The sequence below is a fragment of the Coenobita brevimanus genome, chromosome 42 (genome assembly GCF_032717465.1).
Source record: "Coenobita brevimanus isolate Jiangsu-jjx chromosome 42, ASM3271746v2, whole genome shotgun sequence".
Taxonomy (NCBI): Eukaryota; Metazoa; Arthropoda; class Malacostraca; order Decapoda; family Coenobitidae; genus Coenobita; species Coenobita brevimanus.
Window position 1 is genome coordinate 8,534,782 of NC_136995.1, and position 15,182 is coordinate 8,549,963.

The following is a 15,182-nucleotide window of genomic DNA, read 5'->3' on the forward strand; positions in this document are numbered from 1 at the left end:
CAACAATTGGGAATTGCTGTTCGCTCTCATCATTCTAAAGATCAAATTGTTGACATGATTAATGAAAGCTTGTTTAATGTAACTCCTCCAAATGAGCAAACGCAGATTGAATTAGCTAAGTTACAGCTAGCCCTGCAGGAGGCAAAAGCTAAGAAGGCTGAATTTCAGGCAAATGCTCGTATCCAAGAGGCACAGGTACAGGCTCAGGCACAAATTGAACTTGCTAGGATTCAGGCAGACTATGAGTATCGCATGAAACAAGGTGGAACTGGATCATCTAGCTCTGATGATTTTGATGTGGCTAAAAATGTTAAACTTGTCCCTCCTTTTAATGAATCTGATTTAACTAAGTATTTTCAGTTGTTTGAGAGGGTAGCTACAGGTTTTAATTGGCCAAAAAGTATTGGCCAGTACTCCTTCAAACTGTTCTCACCGGTAAAGCTCAAGTAACTTATGCATCTTTGCCTCAGGATCAATCTGATAATTATGATGTAGTTAAGAGCTTGATTCTTAAGGCCTATGAGCTTGTTCCTGAAGCCTATAGAGTAAAATTTAGGACAACTTACAAGCAAGATAAGCAATCCCATGTTGAGTATGCAAAAATCAAAGAATTTCTGTTAGAGCAGTGGTTAAATTCTAAGAATGTGGATTCTGATTTTGACAAATTTAAGCAGATGATTTTGCTGGAGGACTTCAAAAGGTGTATTTATAAAGATGTAAGCCTATATCTTGATGAGAAAAGAATAGATAATTTGTCTGATGCTGCAGTTTTAGCTGATGAGTATGTTCTCACTCACAAGAGATATTCTAGAGAAAAAGGGAAAGCTGAGAGTAAGTACGTTGCCTCTACTCAGAGTACAGGTAACAGGAAAGAGAATAAAGATGATGTTTCTCAGGAAGTAAATACCAGCTTCACCTCTAGATTTCAGAAAAGTAAATGTACTTATTGTAGTAAGCTTGGTCATACTACGGAGAGATGTTTCAGGAGACAGCGTGATGTGAACAAAAAGGAGTCTTTAAATATTCAGTCAATTGGTCTAGTGTCCACCCTTGAGAGTTCCCAGAATTCTTTAACTGAGTTAACTGAACCTGCTTTGAGGGGTAACTTAAATTCTCATGATGGAGCTCCTCTTTTGAGCAGTAACGTGGGTGACACTCTCAAGAGTTCATGTGCTAATTTCCTGTCTGATGGTTTTGTCAGTCCTCTGGACAGTAATGACAGGAAATCAGTTAAAATATATCGTGACACAGGTGCTTGTCAATCCCTTATGCTGACCAGTGTTCTAGGCTCTAATGTTTATTCCTCTGATGAAACTGTAATCTTACAAGGTGTAGGGAATAATTATTTCTCTGTCCCTCTGTGCAGAGTGAATTTAGAGTCTGGTTTTGTTAATGGTTCCGTTATGGTTGGGTTGATTGAGACACTCCCAATGTCAGGTGTAACTTTCTTACTTGGAAATGATATTGGTGGAAGTCAAGTGTGTCCAGTTCCTCAGTTGTCTGGTGAGCCAGTGGCTGCGACCCAGGATTGTGATGTCCCTGATGTGTTCCCTGCATGTGCTGTCACTAGGGCTAAGTCTAAAGTTACTGGTGATTTAGAGGATAATGATGATGATGATGTTATCCTAGCTGACACTTTTCTTGCTAATTTGGACCACTCACCAGATGAGACAGTACCCCGTAGTGTTGATAATTTGTCTCGTCAAGAGTTGGTTGAGTTGCAGGTTGCTGACCCTGAGTTGAAAGGTCTAGCTAACTCTGCTTACAGTGAAGAAGAGTCAGCCGGTGCTTCTACTTGTTATTAGGTAAAGTCAGGAGTACTTATGAGGAAGTGGAGACCCGCAACAGCATCAGCCGACTGTGAATGGGAGGTTGTACATCAAGTTGTCATCCCTCGTGTTTGTAGGCAGAATATCATTAGAGTGGCTCATGATTCCAGTTTGGCAGGACACCTTGGAGTGAGGAAGACTGTGGCACGCATTTTGAAACACTTCTACTGGCCAGGTATCTTCAGGGATGTTTCCTGGTATTGTAAGTCTTGTCACACCTGTCAAGTTGTGGGGAAGTGTAATCAGACCGAAAAGGTTGCACCTCTAGTTCCCATTCCTCCTTTTGAGGCGCCTTTCACCCGTGTGTTGGTGGATATTGTGGGCCCTCTTCCTAAGACTTCTTCAGGATTTTCTTATGTGTTGACCATGATTGATATGGCTACTCGTTATCCTGAAGCCATTCCACTTAGAAACATCTCAGCAAAGAACGTGGTTAAGGAAATGCTAGGGTTCTTCACAAAGTTTCTTCTGCCCAAGGAGGTACAGTCAGACCGGGGAAGTAATTTCATGTCGAATGTTTTCAAGCAGTCTCTGAAAGAGTTGGGCATCACCCAGATCACGTCTTCAGCTTACCATCCCCAGACCCAAGGAGCGTTGGAGAGATATCATCAAACACTCAAATCGATGCTCAAGAAATACTGTTTGGAACATCAGAAAGACTGGGATAAAGGTCTTCCATTCGTTGTGTTTGCTGCAAGAGAATCTCCAAATGAATCACTGGGCTTCTCACCTTTTGAACTACTGTTTGGCCATGAAGTAAGAGGACCCCTTAAGTTACTCAAGGAATGCTGGCTGTCGGAGGAAGATGACGTCAACCTGCTGGAGTATGTGATGAAGTTCAAAGAACGGCTGTCCACTGCTTTACAGCTGGCGAGAGAGAATTTAGGAGCTGCTCAGGAGAAGATGAAGACTTGGTATGATAAGAAGTCCAGGTTACGCCACTTTCAGCCAGGAGATCAGGTTTTGATTCTGCTACCAGTTCATGGGCAACCTCTTCAAGCCAAGTTTAGTGGCCTTTGTTTCGTGGAGGGTAGGCTCAGTGATGTCAGCCACACCAGATCGTGGAAAGAGCAGGCAGCTGTGTCACATCAACATGCTAGAGTTATATCACAGGCGGGACGAGAGTGATCCAGTCTGCATTGTAGCTGTTCCACCCGAGTCTGCAAGTGGAGCTCTCCCATGCAGTGTGAGCCTGGGTGATGGTTTGGGGAGGAATCCTGATATCATCAATGATCTCCAGACTGAGCTTTCTCATCTGCCTCCCAGGGAGGGGCGGGAGTTTTCGGCATTGCTGCGGGAGTGCCCGCAGGTGTTCCGTGCCACTTCAGGGGGGGCCGCTGTGTTGGTGCATGATGTCGGTGTTGGAGACGCAAAGCCGATTAAGTTGCCTCCTTACCGTGTGAACCCAGTGAAAGTTCCTCTCATCCAGAAGGAGCTTGGCTACCTGTTGGACCACAAGATGATTGAGCCCTGTCAGAGCGAGTGGAGTTCTCCTGTCACTCTGGTCCCTAAGCCAGGTGGGTCACAGCGGCTTTGCATCGACTACAGACGTGTTAATCAGATAACTAAAACAGACACTTACCCTCTCCCTCGCGTGGAAGATTGCATAGACAAGATCGGAGGGGCTGGGTGCATGAGTGGGTTTGGTTTGTTGAAGGGATGCTGGCGAGTGCCTGTGACTGAGCGTGCGTGGGAGATCTCATGTTTTGTAACATTGGGAAGGACCTTTGCATGGTCTGTAGTGCCATATACAGATAGTTTTAGAGTAATAAGAAATTTCCTTTGTAAATTTCTTTTTTCTTTGTGGGGAGGTGTTACATAGCCTATGATTTCATCATCCTTTGTGTAATTTTAACGCACAGTTGCTGCATGTTTGATCACGAGCGTGTTCTGCCTCAGTCCCCCCCTCTTCTACCGTTATAGTAGAGTAAGTAGTTCTCTCTGTTATTCAGAGCGGGATTTTCAGCTCTTTGTCCCCATGGCTTCATTTGCGCGTCCTTCTTACAAGTTGTATCAAGCTCTCCTGGCCCCTATATAATGAGCTCAGTCTCTGCATCATTGCCACTTAGATCTGCTCCTCATTTTGTTCACATCTCTGTCCTCCCCTGTACAGATATTATTATTGTGAGTGCTCAAGAAATCTCCAAACATCTAGCAGCTGTGTGTAATTTGAGTATAAGTGTTATTGCATTTTCTCTTGTACTGTGTAGCATAAGGTTAATTCTTAGGCCTAGTGAGGTTTTTGAATGATGTTGGGTTTTATGTCAGTCATTTTTGATAATAGTTTGTATCTGTAATTATTTATCTGGCATTCACTGAGTATTATCTGGTATCTCATTTTATCAGGGCTGACTTAGATAAATTTACTCTTGCTAATTTCGTGTTAATAGAGGCTATTGCAGTTAACCATATATTTAACCTGTTTTTGCCATTACATTATCCTTATGAGTCCTGAATGTTTTATTGTTAGTTTGAGCATTAAACTTTGACTTGTAATTTTACCTAACTCTTTTGTTTTGAACCTGGAACTTTACGGGACAGTAGTGATTTTTAGCATTCTCACTTAAAGTGTACGTTATCTTTCTCTGATCCGTAACAATATACACAACAGCCACCTTCGGCTTTGAAATGAGTATAGATAAAGTAGGAGGATACAGAAAAGGGTTTGCTGTCAGTTGCCTCAGACAGCTGAGTGTCCGTTAGAAAAAGAAGGTGAGGTTTAGAGGAGGAGAGGTGGTGCTCAACAGAGCGAAAGTTAGAGGAAAGGCCGTGAATGTTGCAGAAATGAAGAAGAGAGTCAGACAGTGGTTCCAGGCACTTCGAGTCGTCATCGGGAGACCGACGGATGGTGGGGGCATTCATGGACCCCCCCCCAAGGGGACACCGAGGCTTGATGAAGAGACGCCATTTTTGTTGAATTTTGAAGAGGAAGTGTAGTGTGTACTGTGCATGTAGTTTGGTGTAGATAGAGAAATTTGTACTGGAGAGCATGCTAGCCTACTCTCTGTGTAACTGAGACACTGAAAAAGTTCAGCAAAGGGGGGATGGTCAGGAACTAGTCCTGAGGGCTGATGAAACGGGAGCTCCAGCACTCCCTGTCATCAGCTTTCCATCCACCTCGGGAGTACTGCCCTGCTCGACTGGTGCTACAGTCTGCTCCTCTGACAGTATTGTGATACCAACTCTAACGTATGGAAGTGAAGCTTGGACGTTGCTGGAAGGACGCAAGTCAAGAGTGAGTGAAGTGGAAATGAGTTATTTAAGAGGAACCTGTGGAGTCCTATGGAGAGAGAGGCTGACAAATGAGGATGTACAGGAGCGTTGTCGTGTGGATGTGAATGTGATAGGAAGCGTTAAGAGGAATACAATGAGGTGGTATGGCCATGTGGAGAGGATGGAGGGCGAAAGACTAACGATGAGAGTGTATGTGAGTGAGGTGGAGGGGGGATGAGGGAGGGGGAGGCCGAGGATGAGATGGAGGGATGAGGTGGAGAGGTATATGAGAGAGGGGGGTGTGAGTTGGGAGAGGGGCAGTGAAATGACGGGGGACAGGGCGACGTGGAGGCGATTTGTTTGTGGCCACCCCGAACGGGATTGAGGCGTCTGGCAATAGACAGATAGGTAGAAAACATACGAAATATTTAAATCATATTATATCACTTGTTAGAATGAAGCTCGACACAAATATATAGAAAACGATCTTCTCTCAAAAAGCTGTGGTATAAAAGGAAAAGTGTATGGTAGAATACTTACTGACAGAGTTAGAGAAAGACCAGAGGAATTAGTTCGAGAAGAACAGGGAGGCTTCAGGAAGGGAAGAGGTTGTGTAGATCAGATATTTATTCTTAGATCTTTAGTGGAAAAGTTCCTAGAGTAGGGAAAGAAGTTGTATGCGGCTTTCATGGATTTGGAGAAAGCATATGACATGGTGGATAGACAAAGATTGTGGAAGGTATTAAGAATATATGAAGTAGATGGGAAGTTGCTGAATGCTGTGAAGAGTATGTATGATGGTGCTAAGGCTGCAGTGAGTGTGGATGGTGAACTGAGTGAATTTTTCTCTTCGAAGGTTGGGTTGAAACAGGGATGTGTCATGTCTCCATGGTTGTTCAATCTGTACATGGATGGGGTAATAAAAGAGGTACAAGGTAGGGTAGTGGATGTTGGAGTCCCCCTAGTGAGAGAGGGTAGTGTTTGGAAACTCCCTGTATTGTTGTTTGCAGATGATACTGTGCTGTTGAGTGAAGACGAAGGAGAGCTGCAAGGCTTGGTGGATGAGTTTGGGAGAGTGTGTAAGAAACAGAATCTAAAGGTGAATGTAGGGAAGAGTAAAGTGAAGGTCTTTGAGAGAGGTGAAGTCAGTGAATGTACAGCGAGGTTGGATGTTGAGGAATTGGAAAATGTGAGTACGTTTAAGTACTTGGCTAGTGTGATGAGTAATGATGGAGGTTTGGAGGGTGAAGTGTTTGAAATGGAACAGCAGGGAAGAAAGGTTGCTGGTTCCTTGAAAGCAGTGATAAGAAGCAGGGAAGTGAGCATTGAAGTGTTACATTTTTTTTTATGCGAGGAAGAAGGAACCAAAGGCCAAGAGCCCGCAGTAATAGTTCCCTCCAAGAGAAAAACAAAATACAATAGAGAGCCAAATTCAAGATCCGATCACTTTGAGATGCCTGGACACACTGCGTTTGAAAGACTGGAGATCATAGGCAGCAGGAAATACAGACAGAGGGAGACAGTTCCAGAGCTGACCTGTTGCATACATGAAAGACTGGGAGTAACGGTTAACTCTTGCAATAGAGAGTTGGACAGAAAAGGGATGAGAGTTTGCTGCCAGACGGGTGCTACGCGCCCGTCGTCGACGTGGAGGAATGCAAGCAGACAGTTTAGAGGAGCAGTGACCATTAAAGTGGCGATAGAAAAGAGATGAAGATGCAACAGTGTGGCGAAGAGACAGAGGTTGAAGGGAGTCAGTAACAGGAGGAGAGTTAATGAGACGAAAAGCCTTTGACTCCACCCTATTGAGAAGAGCTGTATGTGGGGAGCCTCCCCACACATGAGAGTTGTACTCCACACAGGGGTGGATAAAACCCCCGTATAGAGTCAACAACTGTGCAGGGGCAAAGAAAGAGCGGAGTCGGCTTAGCACACCCAATCTCTTGGAAGCAGATTTTACAAGAGATGTAATATGATCTTTCCAAGATAAGTCCCGAGTAAATGAAACCCCAAGCATGTTCAAGGATGATGCAGCATTAAGCTGCATATTATTAAACATTAGTGGGTAAACCTGTGGAAGATTTTGTCGGGTTGATAGGTGTAAGAACTGAGTCTTAGATGCATTAAAAACAACCATATTATTTTTACCCCCAGTCAGAGATATGAGCCAAGTCAGACATTAGGTGTGCCATAGCCTCATCCCTTGTTTGTTGAAGTAACTGTTGAGATGGGCGTTGCGGGAACCGAATGGAAAGGTGAAGGGTGGAGTCATCAGCGTATGAGTGGGTAGGGTTAGATGTACAGCTTAGAAATCATTGATGAATAAAAGGAAGAGAGTTGGTGATAGGACAGAGCCCTGAGGAACACCACTGTTGATAGATCTAGGAGAAGATCGATGGCCGTCTACAACAGCGGCTATAGAACGACCAGAAAGGAAGCTAGCGATGAAGGCACAGATAGAAGGATAGAAACCGTAGGAGGGCAGTTTGGAAATTCAAGATTTATGCCAGACTCGATCGAAAGCCTTTGAGATGTCAAGTGCAATGACAAAGCTTTCGCCAAAGTCCCGAAAGGAGGATGACCAGGAGTCTGAAAGGTAGGTGAGAAGATCGCTAGTGGAGCGTCCCTGACGGAACCCATACTGACCATCGGAAAGAAGGTTGTGATAGGATAGATGCCTTAAAATTTTTCTATTGAGAATTGACTCGAAAACTTTTGAAATACAGGACGTTAAAGCAATTGGACGATAGTTGGAGGGTTGGGAGTGGTCACCCTTCTTTGGGACTGGCTGAATGAGAGCAAACTTCCAGCAAGAAGGAAAGGTACAAGTTGACAGACAGAGGCGAAAGAGTTTGCCTAGGCAGGGTGTAAGCACAGAAGCACAGTTCTTGAGAACAACAGGAGGGACCCCATCAGGTCCATATGCCTTGTTAGTACTGAGGCCAGTGATGGCAGAAAATACATCAACTGAAGACATTTTAATGTCAGCCATAAGGAAGTCAGAGGGGGGAAGTGATGGAGGAACAGCACCGGAATCGTCTAAGGTGGAATTGGAGGAGAAACTCTGTGCGAAGAGATCTGCTTTATCACTGGAAGAAATAGCTACAGAACCATCAGAGTAGAAAAGAGGAGGGAAGGATGATGAGGTAAAGTTGTTAGAAAGATTTTTGGCAAGGTGCCAGAAGGAGCGGGAAGAATTCGAGTTGGAGAGTGGAGAGCATTTAGTATGGATGAAATTAGTTTTAGTAGAGCGAAGAACAGACTTAGCACGATTCCGGACAGAAACGTAAAGATGATGTGATTCAGGGGTGGGTTGGCTCCGGTACCTTTTGTAGGCCCTCTCCTTGTTGCGGACAGCATTAGAACAAGCGTGATTAAACCAAGGCTTTCTTGCGTTAGTCAAAGGATATGAGAAAGGAATGTATGCTTCCATGCCCGAGAGAATAACCTCCGTAATGAGCAAGGCACACTCAGATGGCTCCCGGCCATGGAAGCAATAATCATTCCAGGGAAAATCAAAGAAGTACTGCCTGAGGGCCTCCCAGTCCGCGGCTCCAAAATGCCACAGACGACGTTTCCCTGGAGGGTCCACAGGCCGTACCGGAGTGATAGGACAGGATAAGGTAATAAGGTTGTGATCGGAGGAGCCCAACGGAGAGAAAAGATTAACAGAGTAAGCAGAAGGATTAGTTGTGAGGAAGAGGTCAAGTATGTTGGAGCTCTCTCCAAGGCGGTCAGGGATACGGGTAGGGTGCTGTACAAGCTGCTCTAGGTCATTAAGGATAGAAAAGATGTAGGCTTGTTCACCAGGTGGATCCGTGAAAGGAGAGGAGAGCCAAAGGTGGTGGTGAACATTGAAATCTCCTAGAATGGAGATTTCAGAGAAAGGAGAAATGGATAGAATGTGTTCCATCGTAGAAGAATTTTTGATAGTCAGTAGAATTAGGGGATAAGTAAACAGCACAGATATATTTAGTCAGAGAATGACAGGAAAGCCGAAGCCAGAGTGTAGAGAATTCAGAAGAATCGAGTTCAGGAACACGAGAGCAAGATAAGTCGTTGCGTATATATACACAACAGCCACCTTCGGCTTTGAAATGAGTATAGAGAAAGTAGGAGGATACAGAAAAGGGTTTGCTGTCAGTTGCCTCAGACAGCTGAGTCTCCGTTAGAAAAAGAAGGTGAGGTTTAGAGGAGGAGAGGTGGTGCTCAACAGAGCGAAAGTTAGAGGAAAGGCCGCGAATGTTGCAGAAATGAAGAAGAAGAGAGTCAGACAGTGGTTCCAGGCACCTCGAGTCGTCATCGGGAGACCGACGGATGGTGGGGGCATTTATGGTCCCCCCCCCCAGGGGACTCCGAGGCTTGATGAAGAGACGCCATTTTTGTTGAATTTTGAAGAGGAAGTGTAGTGTGTACTGTGCATGTAGTTTGGTGTAGATAGAGAAATTTGTACTGGAGAGCATGCTAGCCTACTCTCTGTGTAACTGAGACACTGAAAAAGTTCAGCAAAGGGGGGATGGTCAGGAACTAGTCCTGAGGGCTGATGAAACGGGAGCTCCAGCACTCCCTGTCATCAGCTTTCCATCCACCTCGGGAGTACTGCCCTGCTCGACTGGTGCTACAGTCTACTCCTCTGACAGTATTGTGATACCAACTCTAACGTATGGAAGTGAAGCTTGGACGTTGCTGGAAGGACGCAAGTCAAGAGTGAGTGAAGTGGAAATGAGTTATTTAAGAGGAGCCTGTGGAGTCCTATGGAGAGACAGGCTGACAAATGAGGATATAAAGGAGCGTTGTGGTGTGGATGTGGATGTGATAGGAAGCGTTAAGAGGAATACACTGAGGTGGTTTGGCCATGTGGAGAGGATGGAGGGCGAAAGACTGACGAAGAGAGTGTATGTGAGTGAGGTGGAGGGGGGAAGAGGGAGGGGGAGGCCGAGGATGAGATGGAGGGATGAGGTGGAGAGGTATATGAGAGAGCTGGTTTGAGTTGGGAGAGGGGCAGTGAAATGACGGGGGACAGGGCGACGTGGAGGCGATTTGTTTGTGGCCACCCCGAACGGGATTGAGGCGTCTGGCAATAGACAGATAGGTAGAAAACATACGAAATATTTAAATCATATTATATCACTTGTTAGAATGAAGCTCGACACAAATACATAGAAAACGATCTTCTCTCAAGAAGCTGTGGTATAATAGGAAAAGTGTATGGTACAATACTTACTGACAGAGTTAGAGAAAGAACAGAGGAATTAGTTGGAGAAGAACAGGGAGGCTTCAGGAAGGGAAGAGGTTGTGTAGATCAGATATTTATTCTTAGATCTTTAGTGGAAAAGTTCCTAGAGAAGGGAAAGAAGTTGTATGCGGCTTTCATGGATTTGGAGAAAGCATATGACATGGTGGATAGACAAAGATTGTGGAAGGTATTAAGAATATATGAAGTAGATGGGAAGTTGCTGAATGCTGTGAAGAGTATGTATGCTATTGCTAAGGCTGCAGTGCGTGTGGATAGTGAACTGAGTGAATTTTTCTCTTCGAAGGTTGGGTTGAAACAGGGATGTGTCATGTCTCCATGGTTGTTCAATCTGTACATGGATGGGGTAATAAAAGAGGTACAAGGTAGGGTAGTGGATGTTGGAGTCCCCCTAGTGAGAGAGGGTAGTGTTTGGAAACTCCCTGTATTGTTGTTTGCAGATGATACTGTGTTGTTGAGTGAAGACGAAGGAGAGCTGCAAGGCTTGGTGGATGAGTTTGGGAGAGTGTGTAAGAAACAAAATCTAAAGGTGAATGTAGGGAAGAGGAAAGTGAAGGTCTTTCAGAGAGGTGAAGTCAGTGAATGTACAGCGAGCTTGGATGTTGAGGAATTGGAAAATGTGAGTACGTTTAAGTACTTGGGTAGTGTGATGAGAAAGGATGGAGGTTTGGAGGGTGAAGTGTTTGAAAGGGTACAGTAGGGAAGAAAGGTTGCTGGTTCCTTGAAAGCAATGATAAGAAGCAGGGAAGTGAGCAATGAAGTGAAATTTTTTTTTTTTATGCGAGGAACAAGGAACCAAAGGCCAAGAGCCCGCAGTAATAGTTCCCTCCAAAAGAAAAACAAAATACAATAGAGAGCCAAATTCAAGATCCGATCATTTTGAGATGCCTGGACACACTGCGTTTGAAAGACTGGAGATCATAGGCAGCAGGAAATACAGACAGAGGGAGACAGTTCCAGAGCTGACCTGTTGCATAAATGAAAGACTGGGAGTAACGGTTAACTCTTGCATTAGAGAGTTGGACAGAAAAGGGATGAGAGTTTGCTGCCAGACGGGTGCTACGCGCCCGTTGTAGAGGTGGAGGAATGCAAGCAGACAGTTCAGAGGAGCAGTGACCATTAAAGTGGCGATAGAAAAGAGATAAAGATGCAACAGTGTGGCGAAGAGACAGAGGTTGAAGGGAGTCAGTAACAGGAGGAGAGTTAATGAGACGAAAAGCCTTTGACTCCACCCTATTGAGAAGAGCTGTATGTGGGGAGCCTCCCACACGTGAGAGTTGTACTCCACACAGGGGCGGATAAAACCCCCGTATAGAGTCAACAACTGTGCAGGGGCAAAGAAAGAGCGGAGTCGGCTTAGCACACCCAATCTCTTGGAAGCAGATTTTACAAGAGATGTAATATGATCTTTCCAAGATAAGTCCCGAGTAAATGAAACCCCAAGCATGTTCAAGGATGATGCAGCATTAAGCTGCATATTATTAAACATTAGTGGGTAAACCTGTGGAAGAGTTTTGTCGGGTTGATAGGTGTAAGAACTGAGTCTTAGATGCATTAAAAACAACCATATTATTTTTACCCCCTGTCAGAGATATGAGCCAAGTCAGACATTAGGTGTGCCATAGCCTCATGCCTTGTTTGTTGAAGTAACTGTTGAGATGGGCGTTGCGGGAAGCGAATGGAAAGGTGAAGGGTGGAGTCATCAGCGTATGAGTGGGTAGGGTTAGATGTACAGCTTAGAAATCATTGATGAATAAAAGGAAGAGAGTTGGTGATAGGACAGAGCCCTGAGGAACACCACTGTTGATAGATCTAGGAGAAGAACGATGGCCGTCTACAACAGCGGCTATAGAACGACCAGAAAGGAAGCTAGCGATGAAGGCACAGATAGAAGGATAGAAACCGTAGGAGGGCAGTTTGGAAATTCAAGATTTATGCCAGACTCGATCGAAAGCCTTTGAGATGTCAAGTGCAATGACAAAGCTTTCGCCAAAGTCCCGAAAGGAGGATGACCAGGAGTCTGAAAGGTAGGTGAGAAGATCGCCAGTGGAGCGTCCCTGACGGAACCCATACTGACCATCGGAAAGAAGGTTGTGATAGGATAGATGCCTTAAAATTTTTCTATTGAGAATTGACTCGAAAACTTTTGAAATACAGGACGTTAAAGCAATTGGACGATAGTTGGAGGGTTGGGAGTGGTCACCCTTCTTTGGGACTGGCTGAATGAGAGCAAACTTGCAGCAAGAAGGAAAGGTACAAGTTGACAGACAGAGGCGAAAGAGTTTCCCTAGGTAGGTTGTAAGCACAGAAGCACAGTTCTTGAGAACAACAGGAGGCATCCCTTCAGGTCCATATGCCTTGTTAGTACTGAGGCCAGTGATGGCAGAAAATACATCATCTGAAGAAATTTTAATGTCAGCCATAAGGAAGTCAGAGGGGGGAAGTGATGGAGGAACAGCACCGGAATCGTCTAAGGTGGAATTGGAGGAGAAACTCTGTGCGAAGATATCTGCTTTATCACTGGAAGAAATAGCTACAGAACCATCAGAGTAGAAAAGAGGAGGGAAGGATGATGAGGTAAAGTTGTTAGAAAGATTTTTGGCAAGGTGCCAGAAGGAGCGGGAAGAATTCGAGTTGGAGAGTGGAGAGCATTTAGTATGGATGAAATTAGTTTTAGTAGAGCGAAGAACAGACTTAGCACGATTCCGGACAGAAACGTAAAGATGATGTGATTCAGGGATGGGCTGGCTCCTGTACCTTTTGTAGACCCTTTCCTTGTTGCGGACAGCATTAGAACAAGCGTTTAAACCAAGGCTTTCTTGCGTTAGTAAAAGGATATGAGAAAGGAATGTATGCTTCCATGCTCGAGAGAATAACCTCCGTAATGAGCAAGGCATACTCAGATGGCTCCCGGCCATGGAAGCAATAATCATTCCATGGAAAATCAAAGAAGTACCGCCTGAGGGCCAGCCAGTCCGCGGCTCCAAAATGCCACAGACGACGTTTCCTTGGAGGGTCCACAGGCCGTACCGGAGTCATAGGAGAGGTTAGGTAATAAGGTTGTCATCGGAGGAGCCCAACGGAGAGAAATGATTAAGAGTAAGCGGAAGGATTAGTTGTGAGGAAGAGGTCAAGTATGTTGGTGCTCTCTCCAAGGCGGTCAGCGATACAGGTAGGGTGCTGTACAAGCTGCTTCAGGTCGTTAGGGATAGAAAAGATGTAGGCATGTTCACCAGGTGGATCCGTGAAAGGAGAAGAGAGCCAAATGTGGTGGTGAACATTGAAATCTCCTAGAATGGAGATTTGAGAGAAAGGAGAAATGGATAGAATGTGTTCCATCGTAGAAGAATTTTTGATAGTAGAATTAGGGGATAAGTAAACAGCACAGATATATTTAGTCAGAGAATGACAGGAAAGCCGAAGCCAGAGTGTAGAGAATTCAGAAGAATCGAGTTCAGGAACACGAGAGCAAGATAAGTCGTTGCGTATATATACACAACAGCCACCTTCGGCTTTGAAATGAGTATAGAGAAAGTAGGAGGATACAGAAAAGGGTTTGCTGTCAGTTGCCTCAGACAGCTGAGTCTCCGTTAGAAAAAGAAGGTGAGGTTTAGAGGAGGAGAGGTGGTGCTCAACAGAGCGAAAGTTAGAGGAAAGGCGGCGAATGTTGCAGAAATGAAGAAGAGAGTCAGACAGTGGTTCCAGGCCCCTCGAGTGGTCATCGGGATAGGGGGGGATGGTGGGGGCATTTATGGTCCCCCCCCCCCAGGGGACTCCGAGGCTTGATGAAGAGACGCCATTTTTGTTGAATTTTGAATAGGAAGTGTAGTGTGTACTGTGCATGTAGTTTGGTGTAGATAGAGAAATTTGTACTGGAGAGCATGCTAGCCTACTCTCTGTGTAACTGAGACACTGGAAAAGTTCAGCAAAGGGGGATGGTCAGGAACTAGTCCTGAGGGCTGATGAAACGGGAGCTCCAGCACTCCCTGTCATCAGCTTTCCATCCACCTCGGGAGTACTGCCCTGCTCGACTGGTGCTACAGTCTACTCCTCTGACAGTATTGTGATACCAACTCTAACGTATGGAAGTGAAGCTTGGACGTTGCTGGAAGGACGCAAGTCAAGAGTGAGTGAAGTGGAAATGAGTTATTTAAGAGGAGCCTGTGGAGTCCTATGGAGAGACAGGCTGACAAATGAGGATATAAAGGAGCGTTGTGGTGTGGATGTGGATGTGATAGGAAGCGTTAAGAGGAATACACTGAGGTGGTTTGGCCATGTGGAGAGGATGGAGGGCGAAAGACTGACGAAGAGAGTGTATGTGAGTGAGGTGGAGAGGGGAAGAGTGAAAGGGAGGCCGAGGATGAGATGGAGGGATGAGGTGGAGAGGTATATGAGAGAGGGGGGTGTGAGTTGGGAGCGGGGCAGTGAAATGACGGGGGACAGGGCGACGTGGAGGCGATTTGTTTGTGGCCACCCCGAACGGGATTGAGGCGTCTGGCAATAGACAGATAGGTAGAAAACATACGAAATATTTAAATCATATTATATCACTTGTTAGAATGAAGCTCGACACAAATACATAGAAAACGATCTTCTCTCAAGAAGCTGTGGTATAATAGGAAAAGTGTATGGTAGAATACTTACTGACAGAGTTAGAGAAAGAACAGAGGAATTAGTTGGAGAAGAACAGGGAGGCTTCAGGAAGGGAAGAGGTTGTGTAGATCAGATATTTATTCTTAGATCTTTAGTGGAAAAGTTCCTAGAGAAGGGAAAGAAGTTGTATGCGGCTTTCATGGATTTGGAGAAAGCATATAACATGGTGGATAGACAAAGATTGTGGAAGGTATTAAGAATATATGAAGTAGATGGGAAGTTGCTGAATGCTG